The following is a 23,831-nucleotide window of genomic DNA, read 5'->3' on the forward strand; positions in this document are numbered from 1 at the left end:
AAATCTGTTTGAATGTTTCTGACTTTCAAAAAATATTTTTTATCCATCTCAGACTCTGGTAAAAACCCCTTTTAAAATTCCCATTCATGGGTACGAATTTTGAAAAACAACTCATTTATTTATCTCTGACTCTTGAAAAACCTCTAAAATTCCTGCTAGTGTGTTTCTGACTTATGAAAACTCTATTTAATTGTTTCTGACATTTGATAAAAACATTGTATGCGTGTATGTTTTTGGAATAAAATCTTGTTCATCCCTCTTACACCTTCGTCAAAACGGTGTAATTCACTTTAATGTGTCTCTAGTCCTTAAAAAAAATTCATTCACGCGCCAGACTTTTTAATAAACATTTTGTTTTGCATGTTTTTTCTGACTTTACAAATTCCGTTTTGCTTGACACTTTCAAACTGAAGAAATTTCTCACATATTTCTGACTGTTGAAAAAAAAATATCCCAATCGTGTATCTCTGACCTTCCAAAGAAAAAATTTTGTTTGTATGTTTTAGCTTTTTCAAAAAAATCCATTCATATATTTTATTTGTTAAAAATGAAAAGAAATACATTTACGTGTCTGATTAAAAAAAAACTCTTAAGAAATCCTGAAGAAAAAATGTTGAAGAAACAATATTTTGAAGAAAAAAGATGAAGAAAAAATCTTGAAGAAAAAAATGTGGACGAAAAAAGAATCGAAGAAGACAATTCTGAAGACAATAAATCTGAAAGAAGAAAATCTTGAAAAAATTCTTCAAAGAATATTTGTTTTCGCCGCTTTAAACTTTTTGAAGAACAAATTCTTGTTCTTTTGTCTGACTTTTGAAAAATAAAACTCGCTCACATTTTTGACCTTTACAAATAATCTGGCTGTTTGTTTCTGACTTTGGAAAAATTCTGTTCATATGCGTCAGACTTTGGTAAAACCCCCTTAAAATTCCCATTTACCCGTCGATGACTTTTGAAAAACATCCCATTTATTTTCTTTAGAAAACCTCTGAAAATCCTGTTTATGTGTCTCTGACTTATGAACTCAATTAGTGTGTACGATGTTTGTGTCTGAACTTAAGTATGTGTGCGTGTCTGAATTTTGAAGAAAATATTCTGTTTAATATTTTTCTGATTGAAAAAATTCTTTTTTGCTTGTTTTTTAACTTTGACAAAATACTTTTCATATATTTCTGACTTGAAAAAAGCCCCATTCATGTGCCTATGATGTTTGAAAAATGCATTTTTACTTATTTCTTAGCTTTTTGAAAAAATTTGTTCTTATTTCTTACTTAAGAAAAACTTATTCACGTCTCTGAATTGAGAAATAAAATCACTAAGAAAGAATTTCGAATCAGAAATATCCCGAAATAACGAAATCTTGAAGAAATAAATCTTGAAGAAGAATAATCTGAAAAGACAGATCGTGCAAATGTTTTATGCGAAAAGAAAAAGCCTACAAATATTCGTTCGCAATGATGTACCTAAATGGTTTAGAACAGCTGGTAGTATTATTGAACCTCTCAAAAGAGGACCTAAAAACTAATTGAGCAGAAGACCATGAGCAGTAACTCTATTGCTGACAAAGGGAAAGAAAACCCGGCTGGTAAAGTCTTTGTCAATCACCCTGGTATGATACGCCGCTCCTCCTACTCATCTCCTAGAATCCTTCTCGCAAATGTAAGGTCACTAGTAAATAAAATAAAGGAACCGCAAATTATTTTTGAAAAAAAAAATTGATATTGCTTGCCTTACAGAAACGTATTCTGCTACAGAAGATTCTTGCTCGATTCCTAATTATGACTCCCATTTTAAGCCCAGATTGGACAAAAATGGTATTCCTCTATCCCATGTTGGAAGAGTGGCTTTTTTTGTCAATGTACACTCCCAAATCGGATACTTTCATTTTCTGAAATAGTTGACAACTCCAAAACTGAAGTCCTATGGCTCTGGACCAGACCCAAAAACCTCCCAAAAGGCGTATCTTGCATGATTTTTTGTATTATTTATTACCCTCCTCGTAGTAGATTTAAGAAGGAGCTGAAAGCAAATCTGCAACTTTATACTGACAAAATTCGCCGCAAGTACCCTTATGCTGCCATTACAATATGTGGTGATTTTAATGAGCTAGACCAAAAGTGGCTTAGCGCTACTCTTAGTCTTGACCAGGTGGTCAAATTGCCTACACGCAGTGATAAAACCCTAGACTTGATTTTTACCAGCATTAAAGATTACTAGTGTGCCCCAAAAATAGCCCCTCCATTAGGGGCAAGTGACCATCCATGTATCTTTTGGACCCCTTTATCATCCTTTCCACCCAAACCATTGATCAGTTATTCATATAGAACCATTACTGACGAGAAGATTGCCCATTTCAAATTAAAACTTAGCCCTAAATCCTGGGCCAATATCCTTTGTCTTACCAATGGTGATGAAATGGCTTCTAAGTTTTCAGCTGATCTTTTCCAGTTATACCGTGGCACCTTTCTTGTGAAAAAAGTTAATCGCAAATACAATTGTAAGCCATGGATAAATAAAAATATTTTGTGCCTAATAAATGAACGTGATAGACTCTTTAAGGAAGGATTTTTCCAAGAATCTCAAAAACTTCGTAACATTGCTATTAGTGAAACTCGTAAGGCAAGAAAAGAGCATGGTGCTCACGTGCTCAATAAGCTACTGTATTCTAGCCCTAAGAATTTCCACAAATGTATCTAATACCTCATGGGAAAGGTCTCTTCAAAGTTTCTCTTACTGGATAATAATGGTGACCAAGTGAGTGTAGATATCATAAATGATTATTTTGCTTCAATTTTTAAAACTCACCCGCCACTCTAAAATATGCCGGCCAACAGTGCAGTGAGTGACATTCCTGTGATTGAAATACATCAGACCCAGCTTAGACTCAAAAATCTTGACACAAATAAGTCGGTATACCCAGGTGATATCCCTATCAAATTGATTGTGAAATGCGCCCATTATTTAAGTATACCTTTAACTGCAATTTTTAACCAGTGTTTCGTTGATGTTATGTTTCCAGTGTGTTTTAAACGAGATATTATATCACCTATACCGAAAAACAAGACCCCAAAAGTTCCCTCTGACTTAAGACCAATATCAAAAACCTCTATTTTATCAAAAATTTTTGAAAGTTTTATTTATAATTTCCTCTTTGACGATATTCAAGATAAAATTAACCTTAAGCTTAGACTCAAAAATCTTGACACAAATAAGTCGGTATACCCAGGTGATATCCCTATCAAATTAATTGTGAAATGTGCCCATTATTTAAGTGTACCTTTAACTGCAATTTTTAACCAGTGTTTTGTTGATGTTATGTTTCCAGTGTGTTTTAAACGAGATATTATATCACCTATACCAAAAAACAAGACCCCAAAAATTCCCTCTGACTCAAGACCAATATAAAAAACCTCTATTTTCTCTAAAATTTTTGAAAGTTTTATTTATAATTTCCTCTTTGACGATATTCAAGATAAAATTAACCCAAATCAGTTTGGCTTTAGGCCGAATCATAGCACCACGCATTGGTTATGTTATCTACTTGACACTGTTCAAACATCTTGAGTTAGATAGTTCCTACGTTGAGCCTGTATTTGCTGATATTAGCAAAGCCTTTGACAACTTGGATCATCAGACAGTTATTGATTTTGCAAGGGCTTTAGGTGTCAAAGATTTTGCTATACGTATGGTACCTAGTTTTTCGTCTGGTCATCAATAATCTGTAGTCCTCCCTAACTGAGATTCAGCAGGTTTTACCTCGATTTCCTGTGGAGGCAACTCAAGGGACTAAATTGGGTCCTTTAGCATTTTTAATTGTTTTTAACAATGTTTTACCAAATTTTGAAAACACTTTTAAATTTGCGGATGATTTGACATTACTTAACCTTTGTCAAACCTCAAATTCTTTGGTCGTTAAACTTGACTAACTCATTAACAACTTAAAAAATGATCTTGACAGTGTTAAATTCAACTTAAATATACCGAAAAGCAGTTTAATGCTATTCTCCTTTTTAAACAATATACCCCCAATCAATAATTACCTTTGCATACCAAATTTAAATACGGTTAAGCTGCTTGGTTTGCACTTGGACAATGACCTTAAATGGAAGTCTCACTCTTTTCAATTCTTTAAATCAGGTATTTTTAAATATTTTTCCCTTCTCAAACGGTTCTCCATATCAATCCAGAATCTTAAAATAATTTATTTTTCTTATATAAGACCTTGTCTAGAGTATGATTGCTCTGTCTGGCACCCTTGGTTGACCAGCACCCAATCTTCTAAAATTGAAAGCATTCAAAACAGAGCTATAAAAATTATACTGATGACGTCCTATACTACTTACGATGAAGGTTTGGAATAGACTTGATCTTACTACATAAGAATCACGACGTCACTTCCTTATCATGAACTTTGGGCATAAGCACCTTAGTTCTGACTATCATTGATGTCTTCTTCCCCCCTTTAAAGAAAATCTCCCACTCCTTCCAAATACAAGACTTAATGCTCGTAGAGCTCAAAATACCCAACTTGACTTGTGTCCCCAAATGTTGATCATAAGGTACAAAAACTCTTTCGTTCCCTATTTGGTATCGCATTTTAATAATTGATTTAACTTTGTAATTATGTTTATCCTTTAACATTTGTCTTATCATTGTAATTGTTCTGACGTGCTTATGCTAGCTTGTGTGCTATTTTAGCAAATACATCATATTCTATTCTATTTCATTATTGATAAAAATTAATATTAAAGTTTCTTAAAGAATTTAGGCAACATTTAATATTTCATCTTGCTTCTGAGAAAAACTTACAAATCAATGCCCGTAATCCCATTTGTCATGAATTCATATGTTTCTGATGGATTTTTTTTACGAGAAAAGGTTTGCATAATTCCGTATGAGACTTTTAAAAAACATCTGAAACGTATTAGTTAAAACAAACTTTTTGACAGTTGTCTCCGTTTGCCCGTCATCCAATTATGCTTAAAAGATGAAATCAAATCTTATAGCAGTTAAATATATAATAGAAATTTCCTCAAATCTTGAAGAAAAATTCATTGTAGATTAGAGACGGGAAATAAGAATTTCGGGTAATGAGTGCTATCGACGTCACTTTCTTACCATGATCTTTGAGCACAAATGCCTTAGTTCTGACTATCATTGATGTCTTCTTCCCCCCTTTAAAGAAAATCCCCCATTACTTCCTAATACAAGACTTAATGCTTGTAGAGCTCAAAATACCCAACTTGACTTGTGTCCCAAAATGTTGATCATGAGGTACAAAAAATCTTTCGTTCCCTATTTTGTTTCGCATTTTAATAATTGATTTAACTTTGTAATTATGTTTATCCCTTAACATTTGTCTTATCATTGTAATTTTTCTGACATGCTTATGCTAGCTTGTGTGCTATTTTAGCCAATACATCATATTCTATTCTATTCTATTATTGATAAAAATTAAAATTAAGGTTTCTTAAAGAATTTAGGCAACATTTAATATTTCATCTTGCTTCTGAGAAAAACTTAAAAATCAATGCCCGTAATCCCCTTTGTCATGAATTCATATGTTTCTGATGGATTTTTTTACGAGAAAAGGTTTGCATAATTCCTTATGAGACTTTTAAAAAACATTTGAAACGTATTAGTTAAAACAAACTTTTTGACAGTTGTCTCCGTTTGCCCATTATCCAATTATGCTTAAAAGATGAAATCAAATCTTATAGCAGTTAAATATATAATAGAAATTTCCTCAAATCTTGAAGAAAAGCTCATTGAAGATTAGAGACGGGAAATAGGAAGTCTGGGTAATGAGTGCCATCGGAAGCATATTATTACATGGGATATGGTAACAATACAGGTTTAGAGACTCCTGGCAAAAAAACCCAGCCCTCCACTGGGATAGGCATGGTTACTATTGGTCCTCCAGTGGGATAGGAATCTATACGACTGGTTCTCCATTGGGAAAGGCGATAAAAACGGTCTATACTGGTTATTATGATCGGGGATATAATTTTTGTTTGGATGGTCAGATTTTTGCAAGTATTTGGGAGGACACAAGGATGTATTTTTCCCTATGATGGTCAGTTATATAAACCCGTTTACTACTACGGTCAACTCAAAACTTTTAAACATGCCTCTATGGATCCAGAAAATTATACATTTTAGGAATTATTTTTTTACTTGGGAAGTGAGCTTTAGAGAGGCTTAAAAGAGAATAAATCTCATTCCTCTCTGGATATGATCATAGTCGTGTGGGCTGGTCATGGTTTTCTTTCTCGAAGGTCAGTTTCAAACAAATCCACGATGCGATAAAGTTTGTTCGTTCAGAATTTTGACTGTGCTCTTTAGCTCTGCAGAAACAGTTTTGCTTTTTAAATTAATTTTTGTTCTTTTTTTAAATACACAGTAAAAGTTACAAACAATTTTTTTTTAATAACGAGTGATGAAACTAAAAAAGTCAACAAGATATTTGTACGGGAAGTAAATGTACGTTTTTCTTCATATATTCCATAAATTTTCGTTCAAGGAGTCGTATTTTTTGGGGACTGAATATTTTTTAAGTTGGTTATTATCTAAAAAACACGAGTCAAGAGCTCATATGGCACTTGTCGGAAGAGCCAAGGTCGGAAGAGCCATGCGCCAAGAGCTCTTATCGCTTGAACTCTAGCAAAATTCTAAGATTCAATAGATTGACTTAAAACGAAAATCAGAGGCTTAATGGCAGATGGGATTTTAAATATGAACTTTGAAAAACGAGGTCGTTCTAATTATCAAAATTCATTAAGATCCAATCTTTCACTCCTAAGTTAAATTACCTAATTTTTCAAATTTATCCTCTCCCAGCAGACCCCAGATGGTCGAATCAGGAAAAACGACTATTAACAAATCAATTTGTGCAGGTCCTCGACACGCCTACCAATTTTCATCGTCCTAGCACGTCCAGAAGCACCGAACTTGCTAAAGTACTGGACCCCCTAGCTCCCCCGAAGACAACGGATCCAGCCCGTTTACGTCAATCATGTATCCAAGACATGTGCTTATTCTTCCCACTAATTTCTTATCCTGATCTCTCCACTCTAAGCGTTTTCTAAAATTTTTCAGTTTCCCCCTCCAACTCCCCCTAATGTAACCAGATCTGGTCGGGACTTCAAAAAAGAGCCGTTAGACATAAGTTTCTTCTAAATATTTATAAGATCCAGTCTCCCGTTCGTAAGTTAAAAATACCTCAATTTTCTAATTTGTCGGAACTAACACCCCCACCCCCAACTCCTCCAAAGAGAGCGTATTCAGTTTGGTTATGTCTGTCACGTGTTTAGGACTTGTGTTTATTCTTTCCACAAAGTTTCATCCCAATCTCTCCACTCTAAGCGTTTTCCAAGATTTCCCATTTCCCTCTCCAATTCCCCCGAATATTACCGAATACGATTGGTATTTAAAATAAGAGTTCTGAAACACAAGGTCCTTCTAAATATCAAATTTTATTAAGATCATAACACCCATCCTTAAATTAAAAATACCTCATTTCTTATAATTTTTCTTCTCCTTCCAGTCCCCCAGATGGTTGAATCGGAGAAAAGACTGTTATAAAGTCAATTTGTGCAGGTCCCTGACACGTCTAACAATTTGAATCGTCTTAGAATGTTCAGAAGCACCGAAAACGTCCAAGAAATGAAAAAAAACTCGCCCAAAGAGAGTGGGTCTGGTCTAGTTATGTCATTCACGTATCTAGTATTTGTGCTTATTCTTCCCATCAAGGTACATCCTTATCTCTCCGCTCCAAGTTTTTTCCAAGGTTTCCAGTTTCCAAGATTTCTGTTTCCCCCTCCACCCCCTATATCCCTGGATCCGATTAGAATTGAAAATGGAGCATCTGAGACATAAAATTTTTCTATATATTAAGTTTCATTAAGATCCGATCACCTGTTCGTAAGATAAAGATACCTAAATTTCTACGATTTTCCATCCCTCCAGTCCCCCCCCTATATATTTTTATTGGGAAAACGACTGTTATAAAGTAAATTTGTGTAGGTCCCTCTCGCGCTTACAAGTTTTCATCGTTCTAGCACGTTCAGAAGCACAAACTCGCCAAAGCACTGAAAATCCTCCAACTCCCCCAAAGAGAGCGGATCCGGTCTGGTTATTTCAGTCACGTATCTAGGACTTATAGCTCGTTTCTTCTAATTTTTCCAAATTAACCCTCTCTGTACTTCTCCCAAGATGGTTGAATCGGAGAATTGACTATTTTAATTTAATCTGGTCTTGTCCTGATAAGCCCACCAACTTTCATCATCCTAGCTTATTTGGAAGCGCCCGAACTGTCAAAACTGGGACCGACAGACCGATAGACAGACAGACCGACAGAAATGGCGATCACTATACATCACTTGGTAAATACCAAGTGCCATAAAACCGACCGTAAATTTTCAGATTAATGTATCGTGAAGATTACAAATTAGTGAAAAAGAAAAATGAAACAACCTAATATATTAATATCATAACAAATATACTATTCACCATCATAATTATTATCAATGTTAAAATCAAAGCGTTGAACAATTAATATCCAACCAACAATATCATAATAAACACAACACAGAATAAAAAAGACAACACAGCAAAAAACAAAAAACAACAACATCATTGCTAAGAGCAAAAAAAAATTAACCAGTATCATATTGGAAAAAGCAAATATGCTTTTCCAACATACTTTTTCCCTTTATTTCTTAAAGTCTTACGAGTCTCAAAGTCTGTTCTTATGAAGGCATAGGTGTTTAAAGGCTTATTCAGAATCATTTTCTGCTTGTTTGTTTATAATTTAGTTTTTATCGTACTTTCTAATTTGAACTGTGTTCAACAAATGATTGTCCACAATTTTGATTGAGTGTTTTTGGAAACTGAAAGGGCTTAGAAAGAGGGCTGCTTACCCTCCAATCACTTTTGGATCTTAAAAAGTAGCGAGAACGTTTAATTTCCGATCGAATTAGCTAGTTTAAAAGTTACAATGATATTACCAGTTTTTATAGTGTGACGCTACCTATAATATTATTTATTTGACCTCTTGAAAGCCACCATGCCAATAGTTTTTCTTCTTCCCCTAAATTGGAGAAAATGTTTTCCCCCCATATCTTATAATTTTCCATTGATTAACCAATTTGAAAAAAAAAAGTTTCTGAGCACCCTCGTGCCCTTTCAAGATCAGAAAATAATTTGCACTTTGCTGAAAACAAAATATATCATAAATATCTTTACTTTTTGACTTTAATAAACAATTAAGTTGATTATCAACTATCATTTTTTTAGTAAAGCGCAAATTAGGTTTTGGTCTTGAAAATACATGAGGGTTGTCAGCACTAGTCATATTAGAATTTTGTACATTTTACCAGAAGACAGATTACGGTTATGCGTTAATATTATATCCTCTATGTTGATCCAATCGAACTAATGGTCATGGAAGATGAGGAAAGGGAAAGTTTAAGGAAGGAGAGTTTCTGAGAAGAATTTTCCGGGAAAATTTCAAACAGGGGGGGAGGCAGGGAAAGGTATTTCTAGGAATTATTTAATAACTTGTCAAAAATCAATTTGATAATAATTTTTTTAATGGAAGTAAGGAATAACATTAAAACTTACTAAGAACAGATATTATTTCATATATATGGGATGATTCCCTATCTTGGACCCCCAAATATTTACGCAAAATACTGAGTTTTTCCCACAATATCTTAAATTTTTTTTATTTAATTACAAACTAAAAATTGAATGAGAAGGGTTTAAAAGAACTTCTCGACTATAGCATACAGAGAAAGGAATGACGTATTGGCAATAACCCCTCATATACGTAGTAATTTTGATTCACTTTAATTTTTATTGTGGCTACTTACATTCTGTTAGTTTTTCATATATATATATATATATATATATATATATATATATATATATATATATATATATATATATATATATATATATATATATATATATATATACATATATATATATATATATATATATATATGTATATATATATAAATTTATAGAAACTTAAGGATTTATGTATTTATTGTATAGTTTCCAATGTTGATTTTATATCTAATAAATTGTCCTATATAGGTTTTTAATCCATAGCTTTTAAATTATATATTTTAAGGATGAAATTATCTCGAGTTTTCATCATGCTTATTTACTTTAGTTCAAGATCCTCTTTCTACACATCAGGTTTGCTTATATCTTATTCTACCCCCCCCCCATCTCTGTCTCTTTCTCTCTAGCTCTTTCTCTCTTTCTCTCTCTCTATCTCTTTCTCTCTCTGTCTCTCTCTGTTTTTTTCTCTCTCTCTCTCCCTCTATCTCTCTATCTCACTCTTTTTTTTTCTCTCTCTCTCTCTCCCTCTATCTCTCTATCTCTCTATCTCTCTCTCTCTCTCACTCTCTCTCTCTCTCTCTCTCTCTCTCTCTCTCTCTCTCTCTCTCTCTCTCTCTATCTTTCTATCTTTCTCTTCCTCTCTATCTTTATACCTCTCCCCTCCCCACTCTAACTCTCTCTTTTCTTCTCTTATTTCTCTCTCTCTATATTTCTTATTCTTGTTTTTTATTTCCGTTAACCTATATTTATAATATTTTGTTCATCTTAATGAAAAGAAAAATATACATTAATTTAGTTAGTTTATATTTGTATAACAAAACTAGTAGAATTTTCTAAATATTTCACACTTTTTCTAATTTGAAATCCTGTTGTTATGTCGGATATATTCCCATTTTTCACTGTAAAGCTTCAGAAAACGTTTTTAGGAATATTTTTTAATACGCAAAGAAACTCATACAGTTTTCAGAATAGAAATATATATATATATATATATATATATATATATATATATATATATATATATATATATATATATATATATATATATATATATATATATATATATATATATATATATATATATATATATATATATATATATATATATATATATATATATATATATATATATGTATATATACAATAGTATGGGATTTCGAGTTCTTTCAAAAACCTCCTCTATATCCAATATAATTTGCTAAGGAGTAGTTTTAACCGTACCACTTTAGATATGCCAATTGTATATGTGTGAATTCTAATGAATTGTGTCAAGCTTTCTTGCTTTTAATTTGCATCTTTCTTATTCTTCCTCTTGTTTCTGTCTTTGTCTTTATTTTTGTTCTCTCTTCTATTTTACTCTGTCTCCCTTCCTCTGTTTTATATTTTTCAAAACGTTAATAATATCTTCATTTTAATCCTTTTTTTCGAAAATATTTTGCTTTTCAGTGGTTATATGAAAAAACAACATCTGAAGCATTCGTGAATTTTCTCTTTGGGGGAAAAAAGGATTGTATATCTAATTGTATAGAATTTTTTACTTCACAGCTTTTAAATTTCAATTCTAATAATGTAACACCCCTTTATTTGTATCCTTCTCTTCTAATTTTTCTCTATAATATTTCTTTCTTTTCCTTTTTTTCTCTTTATCTACACATTTTTTCTTTTACAAAACCATTCTATCCTTATACTACTTTTTCTTTTATTTTCTCTCGCCATATTTTCTTATTTCCTTCCCTATTAAAATATGCTAAATTTTTCTCGTGAGGAAAATTAAGTGTTTTGTGTATAGTTGAAGAATATTTTTTTGTGTCAAGTATACTCCTTGCAAATAAAACTTAGTATGGCTCCCAAATTTTTTATCTCTGCTCTTTGGCTACCTGGATACGATTAAACTCTTCTGATTTACTTAAATTGTATAATCTGACCTTCCCAAGACTAAAAATAATTTACAATTTGCTGAAAAATAAAACAAAAAGAAAAGAACCATAGTTTTTCTGTTTATTATACGTTTAATAATATTCATTTCCTAAAGATTCAATAGCTTTTCTTTATGAAAGTCATGAGCGTAAAAAGGTTTTTGATTTTTTTTTTTGTAGATTGCAAATTATGTTCTGGTCATCGAAAGGCATGGGTTGGGGTTGGATATTTGAATATGCATTTGAAGATTCATTAAGTTTATAAGAAACGATTTAAATAGTTTTTAAGTTACCAAGTATAATAAAAATGCAGTGTAATAAAATAAAATTTTATTTCATATACAATAAAAGTAGAATAAAATAAAACATAAATTGAAAAATTAAAAGTGATTATAATAATATTTGGGTTGTATTATCTACACAAGAAGATTCCCTTGATCTTTGATAAATAATATAAAGGGATGAGTGTTTGTGAGTCACGTATCATTCCATTTGATTAATAGTAATAGCGGGTAGAATGATGTCATTTCCTAGAAAAGTTCATTTCTACTCGAAACTTTGTTACTCTTCGTGTACATACGACCTTATTTTGGACTAATTTAAAAAATATTTTCCGCAAATGAATTTTTCAAAGGAAGGTTAAGAGCTCCGTTAAGCCAAGAATGAGCAAAAATTAATTCAAATAATCTTCCAACCAAAAAACTACCAAAAATCACTACCAATAAATAAATGAAACTCAAAACGAACATAAATTATTATATATAGCCAAGTATGACCCAAGCTAGTGAAAATTAACATGAGTATGGCTGATAATCCCTATGCCTTCTCAAGAACCGAACAACATTGGCGCTTTACTTAAGAAACACAGAAAACAAATGACCGTGGATTGTCAGTTTAATTGAAATATACTGACATACGTTACTTACGGCGTTGATATTTTTCATTTATGAAAGTAAAAAGGTGAAGACATTTCAAATATATTTTGTTTTCAGTGAGGTGGCATAACTTAAAACCCCTGCCCTGAGGGGAAGGGGGTTGTCATCAACAAAGGCATAATATACGGACTTTTCAATTATCTCAAAAGCCTATCTCAAAATTTCGATCGGATGTATTTGGAAAAATGATGGCTGTGGGAGGGGAATTAGTTGCCCTCCAATCACTTTGGACTACTAAAAAGGGCACTGGCTCATCCAGTTTCTAAAAGAATGGCCTGTTTTAGAGGTTTCTACGGCAATAAATAGTAAACTCTAATTTTCAATCAGATGTATTTCAACAAAATACGTGGTGTGGGGTTATCCATCTTCCAATTACTTTAAATCTCAAAAAATGGCCTAGAACTTCTGATTATCAGTTCAATTGTCACCCTCTAAAATACATATACGGTCATTCTTTCTATATGTACCTAAATTGCCCCGACGAAATTACTTAGAAACCTTGCCCGGGGAGGGGGGTGCTCTGGGGGATTGTCACCATTAAAGACATAATTTCGTGACTTTTCAATTATGCTAAACAAAATGGCTATCTCGAAAGTTTGATTGGAAGTTTTTGGAAAAATGATGGGCTTGGGATGGGGCTTAGTTGCCCTCCAATCACTTTTGACTATAAAAAAGGGCACTAGCCCTTTCAATTTCCGATCGAATGAACTCTTATCAAAGTTTTCAACATAGCGAATGGTCATCTCAAAATCTTTATTAGATCCATTTCGGGAAAATACAAGGTGGAGCAGGGGCTATCCACCCTCCGATCGCTCTGAATTCAAATGGCAATGAAATCATCAATATATAATTTTTTTATTTGTAAATTATTTATTTGTGTAGACCATGTTCAATACAAATAATAAATTATGACCACCTCGTGCTTTACCTTGGCATCGCTCTTTTATTAGTGGATTCTATTTTCAATCGAATATGTTTTTTTTTCAATTTTTTTGTGACAACATATGGCCATCTTTTATTTCTATCATATACATTTCGGGAAGATAAGAGATGTTGGAAGGGTATCCAATCTTCGATCACTCCGAATCATAGAAAGATCACTAGAAAATCTGATTTCCAATCAAAAGAGCCCATTCTGTAGTTTTTACGATCGCCCCTTCTAAATACACTTCATATGCCCCCAGGACATAACTGACAACCTTTACCCTGAGGGTTGTGGGGGGTTTATTCTCATGGACATAATTTCTGGAAGTTTTAACCACGTTGAACAAAATAGCCATCTCAAAATTTTGATTTGATATACTTGGGAAAATGGTGGAAGTGGAAGAGGAGTTAGCTGCCCTTCGATCATATACGACTATTGAAAAACGCAGTAGACCTTTCAAAATCCAATGAAATGAATTCTTTTCAAAGTTTATGAGACAAAACATGGCCATCTCAAAATTTCTATTAGATTGAAATATGTTTTATGGGGGGCCAAACTCCGATCCCTCTGAATCTCGAAAAGGGTGCTAGAACTTCTGATTAGCAATTCAATGAGCCTGCTCGAAATATATACTATCACCCTATATATATATATATATATATATATATATATATATATATATATATATATATATATATATTATATATATATATATATATATATATATATATATATATATATATACACATATATATATATATATATATATATATATATATATATATATATATATATATATATATATATATATGCCTTATATGCCTTCTATGGGGCATATAAGGTGTATATATATATATATACACCTTATATGCCCCAGGGCATAACTTATAACCCTTTCTCTAAGGGGTCGGTTGGGGGAGGCGGTTATCCTCAAAGACATATTTTTCAGATCGTTCAATGAAGTAGAACAAAATGGCTGTCTCAAAATTTTAAGTGGATATTTTGCTTAGAAATGGTGGGCAAGAGAAGGGAATAGTTGCCCTCCAGTGACTTTTGACTATTAAAAAGGGCACTAGCCCCTTCGATATCCAATGTAATGAGCTGTTTTTGAGGTTTCTAAGACAACAAATGGCCATCTAAAAATTTCTGTCATATTTATTTTGGGAAAATAGGAGGTGGGGGGTATCCATCCTCTGATCACTTGGAATCTTAAAAAGGGTACAATAATTTCTGATTACCATTCCGATGAAACCCTTGCGAAGTTTATATGATCAACGTTTAAATATATACCTTATATGCCCACAGAGTATAACTTAAAACCCTTGCGGTGAAAGCTCTAAGGAGGGGGCTGTCGTTCTCAAATACATAATTTCCAGACCTTTCAACTACGTTGAACAAAAGGGCTATCTCAAAATTTTGTATAGATTTGTTTGGGTAGATGGTGTGTGTGGGAAGGGGTTATTTGCTCTACGATTACATTCGACTGTTAAAAGGGGCACCAGCCCCTTCAACTTCCAATCGAATGAGTTCTTTTCGAATTTTCCACGACAACTCCTTCGATATAAAGTACCCTGGTCTAAAAAAATAATACATAGTGACCAAATCTTGCTTTACCTAGGCAGCGTTATTGCGCTGCCTATGATAAGAAAAAGATTCTGGAATATTTGAACAAAAATGTTTGTACTTTTTATAGGAAATTTGATTCTATAGAGCCATATTTTAGAACAGATACAGTAAAACTGGAATGGAACATATATTAAACATATAAACAGGTTTCTAAACAATAGAAAAAAGTTAAAATATGGAAAAAGTAAAGCAAGTCAAAAAGACGAAATTAGTTAGAAGTAACGAAAAAGACACAGGCAGCAGACAGAAAAACAAAGAAAAACTGAGACTTTGGGGGGTCTAAAAGAGAGAAAGAAGGAGAGATTAGTACCTTTAAATTATGTTGAGATCTTAATGTTGGTGTTGTCATTTCAGAGAGTATAAACACTTCTAGTAAGGTATTAAGTGAAAAAGAAAGTTTTTTTTCAAATAATACACAAAATTAAGTCAAAGGAGCAACATTAATCTTTAAAATGAATAGCGATTTTTCCTATATGGCTTAGGTTTTCCCTTCATACACTCTCTGTCGTTATGCTCATATTTTTCTGTGCTTCAAAATAGCTTATTATAACAATTTCATTGCCCTTGTGATTCAAACTAGTTTTCTTAAAGAATTAGATGAAAATATGAAACTCTTGCGTAAATAGTTTGGGTTGAGGAAACGACAATGTCCCTCATATGAACTAGTTTCTGTTCTTTTTAAGTTCTAATGCTGTTTTTCTTTATCAGTAGAAAACTCTTCAGCAAAAAAATTCTTTTTCAGTAAGAAAAACCTAATATTGCTTTTTTTCTGTGAGTAAAAAAATATTTGTTTGACTAAATATCTTCCTAGAGCTTTTTTATAACTTAACTATCAAACTGACTACCTTGAATATAGGATTAAAAACAAAGGGTACCGTGGCTTCTTTATTTTTCAACACTTTTCCTTTTGTATCATTAGGGTCCATTTTTGTTTTATTTTTCTTAGAACAGTCTATATTTAATTTTCCTTAAGGTGTACTGAGTTTCTGATTAATCCTTCCACTTTTTTGATTAATAAGTCCTTATAAATTTGTGAATTTTTTTCTTATCTTTAACGATGTTCGTTTTGACACCTTTCAATTTTTTTGCTTTGGTTTCAGCGTCAACCTCATTTAAACAAGCGTGTACTTTTGATAATAAACATACAAACTCAGACATTTTTGTCCCAATAATTCTTCTTCTATCATATCAAAAACTTTTTATTGACTACAGGAAAATTTCAAGGACTGCCATTTCTTATATTTTGAACCTTCAAATCTTTCTTGGATGTCAGCTTAAATGGTTTCATAAAAATCCTAAGTTATAAAATCATAAATAAAGCTATTTGTATAACACAAGTTAATGTTTTCAATATATTTTGGTTTCATATGTTCATGATCAAATTCATACATCAGTAACTTAGATATCTCACATCCATCAAATTAAATAAAAATAGGTTTATCTAATTTTATTTTTGATTTTGTCATTCAATTTACTAAAAATGTATTGATAAATATGGTTTAGATCTAAAGTTAAATTTTTCGTCATTGGTCGGCACTAGTAAGGATTTCAATATTGGTTTTTTTTTCTCACATTTTCTATAGTCTTTCCAAAACATTCATTAATAATAAGTTAAAGAAATCTTTTTCAAAACTATTCGTAATTTTTGGACATAGTTGAGGATTATAATTGATAAAACCTTTTAAATAATTTGCTTATATAACTGCCAGTATTCTCTGTACTGTTTTAGTACGAAACCATGCTTTAAATAAAATGTTAAATTTTTATAATACATAACATGATTTGTTTTATTATTTGGAGTCTTACATTATTTATACTCATAAGGCTCGGGAGCTAGAGGTAAATCTTTATATACCAATTACTTTTGGTATTCTAAACCAACTTCACAAATTGCTCCCACATTATCCTTATTCATTTTTGATTGAACATGTTGTTTTAATTGTTAATATTAGTCTAAGGAGTTATTTTCTTTTAAATAAGTGGATATATATTAATAAATTTAAAATCATCTTAGGTAAATTCTAAGACATTACAAATTCTTAGCAAAACAAATAATAAAATAAATAAACAAATAAGATAAGCAAACAAAATAAAACAAAATAAATAAAACAATTAATTTTAAGGTTGTGTTTTATTAAATTTTTCATGTATTTATTATTTGGCTTAGCAATTCTATAATTAATATTGAAAAATGTGTCCGTAATCTTAGTAGAATTGGGTAAAGTAAGTAGAAGGTAAAAATTCTTGTGGAAAATTTTTGACAAAGCTAAATCAAAATAGATATTTTTCGAATCGTAAAATAAATGTATTTACTTTGTTTAGTTTGCTTTTTAAACTTTTATTGCGTATTTATTGTACTTACTTCTTTGTTTTAACACGCGTGGTTATAGTAGCATAGTTATTGCAGATTCTGGACCACTCATCAATTCAATTAAATTTTTCTCATTTTTAATCGAATTTGCACCACCATTTTAAATGAAAATCTGAAATATTTTTAACAAAATCCCTTATATATTTTAACATCAAAAAAGGTGTTAGGAAATACGATTTTTGATACATATTTTTATCATATTCAATATTTAAATTATATAATACTATGTTTTGTATACTACTGATATAATTTTATATTTAAAGCATAGTTTGATATAGTATGGTAATATCAATATCTAAATAATTTTTTTATCATAATTTTTTTCTTTCTATAACCTTTAAAATCCCACTTTAATCTAATTTTATAAATTTCTTTTCAGAATCAGCTGCCGCAGAATCAAATGATTTTGGTGCAAAAGGCCAACTATTTAAGTTTTAAAAAATTGTAATAACAAGTTTATTTCATTATCAATATTTTCCCCCTTTCATTGCATTAATTTTATATTTAATTCCTAGATCTAAGTCTTCTTTTTTAACAGTTCACCTGTAGTTATTTTCCATTTTTATTATGCACAAAATTTCTATATTTATCAAAGGATAATTTTGTTAAATAGATTTTTAAATCATAGTTCTTATTATCATCCCTTCAGAGTATAACTCTACACAAGTCGGCTTTGGGGCAACTGGCTAAAGTGCTTGACTCGGATCCTGAGCTACAGGTTCAAGAAAAGTAGGCGAAAAATTGTTTAATGGTTCTTTATATTAAATAAAACACAAAAAGATTGTAAAGACTCGCCTTATAGAATATCATGGCCTAGCTGGTAACATGACTAGTCTGATCTCCCAGTTGCAATCTTAAGCAAATTGACTCTCACGGTTACCTCATGTATTACTTGATAATATCATAAACACAAGAACATCAAAAACAAAATAAAATATTGATCAAAGCCTTGGGGATGGGTTTTTCAAAAAATTTAAAAATTTCTGGAATTATGTTTCAATATTATTTTAGAACTCATCAGAATATGTTCAATATTTACAACTGTTTATTTCTACCTGTTTCAAATTTTTGCTTTCTGTTTTTTGATAAGGTGGTGAAACTGCGGTATCAACAAGTTTTATAGGTCTTCCATTTGTTTTAGGAGCTTTAAAGTTCTCAAAAACGTTTTTAGCTCTTTAACGTTTCTTATGGACTTCATCGTTTTTCCTTCCAACAGTTATATGTCTTAAGAATCCTCCAACTTTTGTCTAGCGCTAGATAATTTCAAAATCGACTTTTTTTTCCAGGTAATTTTAATCTTTTTGAAAAACTAATTTGAAAAACTAAAAACTAAGTTGAAAAACTAAGTTTTGAGACAATTAGAGACCCAATTTTAAACATACCAACCATATCAGCATAAAACCTATCTTTCAGTATTTGCAGTGTGCCTAATTTAAGGCCGTTGCTCAAGATTCGTGTGGGTCTTGCATTACCTGAAGATAAATTTGTCGAATTCGCGACTAGCCTGAAGAAATTCTTAAAGTTTTGATGCAATATCATTTGATTTAAAGGAGAACTCTCAAGCAAAGAAAAATCATAGGAGGGAGAATGTCAGCCGTCCTGCCACTACTGGTCTCAAAAAACTGCTAGAAATTTGAAATTCAAATCAAAAGTTTTCCCTCTTAGGTGTAAACGATCATTCTTTATTTATAGAGTGATCAAGAAAAAAAATTGAAAGCATCTAAGTATTTATCATAGAAAAAACTATGACGTTGCATCCGATTTTTCGCAATACAGATAAAATTCTGACTTTTAATTAGTATGTAAACTTCTCTCTGAAATATAGAAAACAATTAATATTGAAAACATTATTTTCAAACAGGTTTCAAACAGCATATCAGATTCAAAACAAATTAACATCTTTTAGTGTTAAAATGTCTTGGTATAAAGTATGAATTTTGAGTTTCATGTTAACCTTAGTGCTCAATAAAATTATTCTGTCACTTTGAAATGAAGGTAAAAATTATTCCAGATCAATACATTTATAATTATTTATAATTATAGTCGAAAAGAAAATGTTCCTTAGTTCATACAACATTTTACATTTAAGGAAGTACCTCAATTAAACTGACTCAATATTTTCCTCTATTTTTATAGTTAGAAAAAAAAATCAGAAAGAGCAAAATGCCTTTGAAAATCGGATGTTTTCTAACGAGCCCAAAAGTCTTTCAGAATATAAAGGACTATCAAAGAATCAGAATCATTAACGTTTTACAATTCCGTTCTCAAATTATAACTATCTCATTCCTTTCATATATATACTTTTTCGCATATAATTTAAATTTTTCTAACACACAAGAAAGAAAAATTTGGCGCTGATATGTCTGAATATAAATTGTAAGGTAAATTTCAACCCCAGAAATGTACTCTTAGCTCGATGCGAAACTAAGGACTAGGTAACCCCACACCATTAGACTGGTTAACCCGGACTAGTAAGCCTAAGAAATAAATTGTTTTTGTCTATAGTATGGTGGATGTCAAGCTGTAATGCATGTTTATAAAGTTAATCCATAATTTTAGCAGATCCCGCACACCTTCACCTCAGGTTTGTCCAAAAAATAATAACAAGCATGTTTTAAAGAATTAATATTTAAACAAAATGGAAACAAAGAAAATGGGCATAATTTTTCAGTTGGACCTGAGAATTATAATGTTTTCAGTAATGAAATGTGAAAAAGCTCAAAAATTTTGGCTGCACTTCTTGTAATACTTACCGATGGAAAAAATGTAATAAAAAAACAAACTGGCACAGCCCAGAATAAACATATAAAGAAAAAGAAAAAAACACCAAACGCCTTACAATAGCAAAGTGAAAACACAATGAATTTAAGCCAAATCAAAAATTTAGCATTTTCATAAAATTCCTTTTTTCACTGTAAAAAAAACAAAAAATATAAGGCCTTTTATTTATCCTTAAAATACAAAATAAAGTGGTATGAAGAAAAAAAGGATATCTCCAACCACTCATAAAAAGGAGAACGGATCGCAAATATTAAGGTTGTCATCTCACTCATCCAGCCTCAGGGCAAAAAAGAATATCAGGTTTAAAAATTAATATAAAAATCCTCATGATATAAGACCCTATAAGAGAACCTTAAAAACAAACCCAGCCATATCATTGTTTTTATAAGGCTTAAATTCATTCCTATACTAAAGGTGTTGTGCAAGCTTTCAAGGAGATGGCTGAAAATAAGAAGCTGCTTAACAAAAAATGCACCCTTAGTAGAAATACAGGAGAAACTTACATGACTCCATTTATAATGAGCCCGCTCACTCCAGTCTTTAAAAAACACCTGTTTCGCAGCCCTGATAAATAATGCTCTGTATTTTGTTTAAACTCATAAATATGACATTGAAGTTATGTTTTTTTACCTCTTGCTTGTTGGTATTTCAATTTTAGAATATAGAATAAAATAGGGAGAATTTCCTTATAGCCCATCTATTAGACAGTGCCAGGTGGGTGATGGAGTGTTGATATATTTTCTTTTTCCTTTTCAATTTTTTTTTCTATAATAAATTCCAGAAGGTTAATAAGGGATTCTTATTAACCCCTTATTAACCTTCTGGTTAGATAAATGGATTAAATGGAATAAATATCTGGAATAAACGGATCCAATATTTAAAACGTTAAGGCCGGAGACCGTCAACTCCAGCAGCTCCTAATGTTTCAAATTAAAACAAGCTAAAAGTATCTTTGCCAATACTGAGATGAAAGAGAGACGATTTATTTCGAATATCTACAATGTTTATAGGGGTTGGAAAGTTGAACACTACGGAAATGTTTTTCTTCAATCTTTTAGTATGGTTCTCTTTCCAAATAAGTAGCTAGTCATCTTTTTTATCGATAATAATGGTAGGTCTTGTAAAATATCTGTTAATTTCCAAGAAAAATAATATAAACAACTTTCCTATTACCCTTCCTTACAGTTTTTCAGCTTTAGCATCCTTTATTCGAAGAAAAATGTGCTTATAGGCTTTTTGAAGAAAAAGGTGCTTATAGACCACTACAGCTTTGAAGGCTTCTTTATGCTTTGTTTTTAGATAGTCTTTAAGCTCAATGGTAGCATCAGGACATGACATATTCAATGGACTTTTCAATACTTTAAATTTTCTGAGAGTTTTGTGAAAAATTTCTGCCAAACCACTGTTCCCTCTTTTTCACATATCCTGAAGTATAAACTTGACACCCAAATGACGCTCAACAATGTACTCCCAACTTCAATAAACTTTTGCAGCGTCATCATCACTAGTAATGCTTGCAAATTTGTTTTCAAGGCCAACAAAGTAAGCTTGTCGGACATTATGTCCCGGAGCTTCCAGATATCCAAGACTTTAATCTTGATTTGGATATTGAAACTTGAAAGAATGCCATAGAATCTCGCATCATTAAAAAATATGTAGGTCAACAAGTTGTCTTTGCAATGGCAATGCCTATGTGAGCTTCAGATAACATGTTTCTCCAAGAGCCAGTTCAAAGGAAGTAATTTTGACATTAAACTACTACCATTGACACAAAAGCGTTATCATACTTCTAGATTTACTTTACAAACAATAAAATGTATATTTGTACACTGCTACTCCTAATACTAATAGTACTACTACTGCTACTATTACTATCTCTGCTACTACTACTACCACTACTACTTCTAATTTTACTACTACTGCTACTGCTACTATTACTACCAGTCTCTGGGCTACTAGTCCTAGTAATAGAGCAACTACTACTACAACTCATAAGACTGCTACTACCATATCTTTTACTACTACTACTCCTACTACTACTAATATTACTAGTGCTACTACTACCACTACTAATGTTACTACAACTGCTTCTGCTGCTGTTGATCCTAAGAAAATTAAGGCTGAAGATTCAGAAAATGTTGAAAGGATATTAAACGAACTCAAAACGCATTATGTACATGCAATTTATCATAAGAACGTATCAATATCATCCCAGGAACAGCATAGGATATTAATTCGGAATTTTCTTTGCATTTTGAAACAGATGCTAAGAAAAACAAAAGTTGCTATGTGAATGGTGAAAAAATGATTCTACTACTTCTTTAGCTTTTTCTACTGCAGAAACTAAAGTTAGTAAGGGGTGTTTGACTCAACATGTTAGTTATGTTATCTCAGGAACAGCCTAGAACATTAAGTTGAAACGGTGAAGGTTTGTTGAGAGGGATTTTCACCTCACCTCAAGGAGCTATGTTAATGCTACTACTACCAATAATAATAATAATAATAATAATACCACTACTAATTTTGCTACAATTACTAAGACTACTGAGTCTAAGAGAATTAAGGAAGCACTGTCAAAGAAAGCTTAAGATACGCTTGAACTAAATCGATATACGCTATTTGTGGGTAAGTTTTCAGAAGAGCAGATAAGCAATTTCTGAGGAATTGCTTAGAGTTTTAAGTTAAAACTTTCAATTTATGTTGTGGAGGGTAGTTCTGCTACGACTAGTACTGCTTCCGAGGCTATGGCCCTTAGGAAAAAACTTCCAAGGAATACATAGGGAAGTTTTGAGCTAATTAAAACTCACTACCTACACTCACACTGCTCAAAGGCTTTATGAGCATATTTAACAAAAACGACCCAGAGCACTAGGTTAAAACTGAAAGTTTGTACTGTGGGGAATGTTGAACCAATCAAATGGCACTATTTGCATACTGATATTAGGACTGCTCAAAAAGGTGTATGAAAACTGAATTGACAAACTCAGGGTATATTAAGGCAAAGGTTGATAAATATTTTCTATGCACAATGTTTTAAAGTATTAGGGACTTAGAATGACTTCAGTCCTTTAGAGTCTCAAAGACTAAGCAGAGTTTTTATCCAATGATTTTAATAGTGCCCTTATCCTTCCATCAACTTTTCTATCATGCAATTATTATCAAAACCTACTGAACAATTTTTCCCGAAAAAAAAACAGCAAGCCAAAATCTACATGATAAAGGAAAAAAACCGAAAAACCTTAAAAATTATCCTTAGATGATAAATAAGATTACTCTTAAATTCACACAAATTCAGTTTAAGAAAAATTAAATATGTTTAAAACATATGTAAAGAGCTAAATTAAATTAAATGGGCACAGAAATAAAGACAAATTATATTACAAGCTTTAACCGAGGTTTGAAGCGATGCTACGTTTGAAACT

Source organism: Artemia franciscana, chromosome 3, assembly GCF_032884065.1.
Source record: "Artemia franciscana chromosome 3, ASM3288406v1, whole genome shotgun sequence".
Classification (NCBI taxonomy): domain Eukaryota; kingdom Metazoa; phylum Arthropoda; class Branchiopoda; order Anostraca; family Artemiidae; genus Artemia; species Artemia franciscana.